Source organism: Eriocheir sinensis, chromosome 61, assembly GCF_024679095.1.
Source record: "Eriocheir sinensis breed Jianghai 21 chromosome 61, ASM2467909v1, whole genome shotgun sequence".
NCBI lineage: Eukaryota > Metazoa > Arthropoda > Malacostraca > Decapoda > Varunidae > Eriocheir > Eriocheir sinensis.
The window spans coordinates 11,401,221-11,405,946 of NC_066569.1; the positions used below are offsets into that span (position 1 = coordinate 11,401,221).

At 52.8% G+C, this 4,726-nt stretch overlaps 1 pseudogene; it reads left to right on the top strand.

Moving 5' to 3' along the window:
* Positions 1-331: 331 nt before the first annotated feature.
* LOC126986507 (small nucleolar RNA U3) lies at positions 332-516 on the top strand (annotated as a pseudogene).
* The last annotated feature ends 4,210 nt before the right edge of the window (positions 517-4,726 follow it).

Genomic DNA, 4,726 nt, shown 5'->3' on the forward strand with positions numbered 1-4,726 from the left:
TTTATGTGCACCATGTAATTCTGCATGTTTTCATATATAATACATGATGATTATGTTGAGTTTATGGCTGAAAGCTTGTTATATTCAATAGCGACATTTGAAATTTGGCACACGCGGCGATCTCGGATACGGTGCGAGGTGTTGTTTTGGCCTGGCCGTAGTGAGTTTCTTTATGTGCACCATTTAATTCTGCATGTTTTCATATATAATACATGATGATTATGTTGAGTTTATGGCTGAAAGCTTGTTATATTCAATAGCGACATTTGAAATTTAGCGCGCGTGGCGATCTCGGATACGGTGCGGGGTGTTGTTTTGGCCCAGCCGTAGTGAGTTTCTTTATGTGCACCATGTAATTCTGCATGTTTTCATATATAATACAGTGACCTCACGCCACGATGACGAGGCTAAGTGTCCGGCCCTGAGCGGGAAACTGCCCCGTGGCCTGGCCAGGGGCTTGAGGACCGTCCACCACCCGTTCGCGGGGCGTGGCGGGCCGAGCACAGGCTGAGTGGTGGAGGACTATAGAGTCGTAGCCTGCACCGATCGGGAGGGACGCGTGGTGGACGAAGAGGAGGTCAAGCGGAAGGCCGCCGACGACCCGACGTACCAGATGTTAGTCGCCAAGGTCATGGCGGGTGACTGGCACCAGCATAAAGCACAAGAAGTGGCATCCCTGCGTCCCTTCTATGGGGCGAGGGACAGGCTGGCAGTGATGCACGACGTAGTGACATACATGTTTGACCAGGGGTACGTGCGCCTCGTCATCCCCGAAGCTCTCCGACAGCAGGTAGCAGCAAACCTACACGCCAGCCACCAGGGCCTCGGTTCCATGCTGCGGAGGGCGAGGCAGTGTGTATACTGGCCGGGGATTGAGGGGGACCTGCGGCACCACCGCTCCACGTGCACAGAATGCGAAACACGCGCCCCATCGCAGCCCGCTGAAACGCTGGCGATGACGCCGCCCCCTGAGTACCCGTTCCAGCAGACGGTGGCCGACATGTTCCAGCACGAAGGACACACGTACATGGCCTACGCCGACAGGCTTGCCGGCTGGCTGGAAATAGCTCACTTCCCACACGGCGCCACGTCCCAGAGAATCAAGACGCAACTGCGGCGATACTTCGCCCGCTGGGGGGCCCCGGAGCAAGTATCCACGGATGGCGGCACGAACCTGGCCAGCGACGAGATGATGGAGTTCCTGAAAAAGTGGGGCGTGTTGGTGCGCATGTCCTCTGCCCAATACCCACAATCCAACGGAAGGGCCGAGGTCGCCGTCAAGACAGCCAAGAGGCTCATCGTGCCCAACACCGGCGACGGAGGCAAACTCGACACTGACAGGATGGCGCTGACTCTGCTACGGTACCTCAACACCCCGCTAAGAGGAGGAGACAGGTCCCCAGCCCAGTTTGCAGCGGGCAGGCAGCTGCGAGATGGAGTACCGACGGCCCGCTGGCAGCTCATGGTTGACGGACAGTGGGGCTGGACGCTCCGCAGGCGAGAGGTGCAGATGGCGGACGACAACAACGCCCGGGAGGCAAGCAGCACACCCAGGAGGCTCCTGCCCCTATCGCCCGGTACGCGTGTGAGGGTCCAAAACCAGTCATCTAACCTGTGGGACCGGACGGGCCTCGTGGTGGAAGCCAGACCCCACAGACAGTATGCTGTCAGACTGGACGGCAGCGGGCGCGTCTCCATAAGGAACAGAAAGCATCTGAGGCCATCCACGACGCCTAACCCCCACGGAGACAGGCCAGAGGTACAACAGAGTGGCTCCGGTCCTCCACGACCTGCGGCCGCCCCGTCTACAGCACTGACGCGTGACCCGTCACCGCAGCTGTGCCGACCGCGGAGGCACACACGGCGGCCTCACTGGCTGGATGACTTTGTATGAACACACACACACACACACACCATCCCCCCGTTATGCTCCCACCCAGTCCATAGCATTGTATTCATTTCTAGTAGGAATAATAATTTTCAGATCCATTGTTGGGCACAGATGTATCTTGGAGGGGGGATGTTGGATGTACGAGATGTTTTCCGCCAGCGCCGGCACCCGCGAGGCGAACCTTTGTCAGTTACTCACTCACTCAGTAATCGGGGGTACACACGTCCTGCTTTTCCTTAGCCAGACATCTTACACTCACCAAGAAGCAGCAGAGTCACACCAGCCAGTCAGGGGCAGGAGAGCCTTCTTGAGGAAGTGCCGGGCAGTGCCACCGCTCTGAAAAACCAACATTACAATGAGTGGATGAGCCCAGAACACTGCTGCTGCCCAGACTGACAACACAGTGCAGCCCGGCACACTACATGTGCTGCTATAAGCCACCACAGGAGGAGGAGGAGGAGGAGGAGGAGGACTGGTTCACAGAGCCATGACATTCTTCTTCCAAACAACAAAACTGTTTCCTCAAAAACTTTTCTTACAAATTTCTGGTTCTTATAATTCCAATCTAACACTGACAGGTGTAGCCAGAACACTCTTCTGAGGACAAGGAAAAAAAGCTGCATGTCCCGGCCCCTGACCTGACCTGACCTGACCAAAGAAAAAGCCACCAAAAGCTGTCCACTCACTTCCTTTCTCTCTTCTTTCCTTCCTCTGGACACTCTGTTGACAGGAAAACAGTTAGGAAGAAAAAATAAAAGAAAATAAGAGTCAACACAACACACACACACACACACACACACACACACGAAGAGGAAGGCTGTGAAAGGCAGGCAGGCACTTGTGGTGCCCCGCAGGGCACTACATCTACCAACACAGATGCAGTAACACCTCCTGACCCAGTACGAGCACCACAAATAAATAAAGAAGAAGAAAGCGATGATGAACGGTAGAATTCATCTAATAACAAGAACAATTTGAAGAACACAGCAAAGCGAGGCGACAGTGTGAAGAACAAACCATTATGGAAACACACAGGAAGTAAAAAGGGGCGTCTCAGGCCACCACATAGCTCTGCCGGAAACCACCCACTTCACCCAACGACAGCACCACGCTAAAGGACGAGAATCATGTAAACCCAAGCCATGTAGAATACTCAGGAATATTCACTCTTATGTACTTATGAGGATGTAACCATATCATAGAGTGCACCCTCAGTGCCTTATGTGTAAAGTCAATGGTTATTACGTAGTAATGACGTATAGTGACGTAGGCAACCGCCCATATAAGGGGGTTCCTGTTGGATGTACGAGATGTTTTCTGCCTGCGCCCGCACCCGCGAGGCGAACCTCTGTCAGTTATTGACTCACTCAGTAAACGGGAGCACACACGCCCTGCATTTCCTTAGCCAGACATCTTACATGGCACAGTGAACGGAAGTCTGGACCTACTAACTGACCACTCCTCCCCGGCCGTCACCAGCCTCCGCTCCAGAGAAGTGCGAGCTGGAGATGTCGCCAGCCGCCTTTAAGTCACGGAGGAGGTCCATGGAGTGCTGGCTGCTTCTGTGCAGGTGGCCGCCACAGGAGGCAGTGCAACACGTCAGGCTCCAATGCGTCCCTGCCCTGCATTGGGCCCTGGACGCACGCTTCACTATGGACCGGTGGAGCACCCTGACTCCACCCACGGCCTTGGACGCCATCGGCAAGCTCGTCCTTCGGCCATATACACAGGCAGTGCAGTGGGCAGAGTTCTTTGGAGTGAGGCAGGAGCAGGAGTGTGTCAGTGAGTACATAACCAAGTGCACACAGAAAGCGACAGACTGTGCCTTTAAGTGCCAACAGCGTAGCACAGATTTGTTGGAGTACTTGTCGCTTAGAAAGTTAATGGGAGTCCTCCGTGACGTGACACTGAGGCAACAAGTGTACCAGGCGTGTGACTCAATCGGCAGTGTCGACGCCCTGAGGGCCATGTGTTGTGCTCACGAGGCCGCCCGTCGCGACACCACAGGTGGTGGAGGCCCGGGGCGGGAGGCTGCTCGTGCGGCTGGCACCGCGCAAAGTGAGGAGACCGAGTGCGAGGAAGAGTAGCTGTAATTTGAACTGAGCTATAAGATTAACAGTATTTATAACTGTTGGTGGAATTGAGGTTTTAAATCTAATAATTGTAATTCAGCTTAAGAGTTGTAAAAAGTAAACTAACTCATGTAAACAATATTCTCATGAGTAAATACACTCATCATATATATAAGGAAAAAAGTGCCCACCACCTCAGACAATTTGGTGGAAGACACTTAAAAATCCCTCCCTGACACTTACCCTGACGGTGGTAAGGGTATACAATATACATATTAGCGACGTTTCACAGGAGATTTAATACATTATGTTAGTATCTTAATGTAGTGACACGACTTGCCTGATGGGCGAGCCTCGCATAACCCACTTAGCCAGGGGGTACCTCTTTGGCCGACTGGTAAAGAGTAGCTCTCCCGTTACGCTGGTCGCGGGTTCGATCCCGGCGCCGGCAAACCTTTCCTTGTCTGGATTAATTTCTCGTGTGTTTCGTTACACGCGGTTTGTCGTGTGGGAGTGTTGTGAAGAGAAAATTCTGGCATTTCATTAATACTAACTAACAGCTTACAGAATATTGAAAACTTCTGAAAAAAAAAACCGAAAAGTTTTATAACAGCCATTGTATTCTGGCAGAGACACAGGTCAGTCAGGTGTCATGTTAGGTCTTGTTCATTAGGTTAGGTTAGAATTAAATAACACTAAACTTCCTAGCGATCCGATCACACCTCGGACAATGTATTGCATCAGCGGCACACGTTAGGTTTTA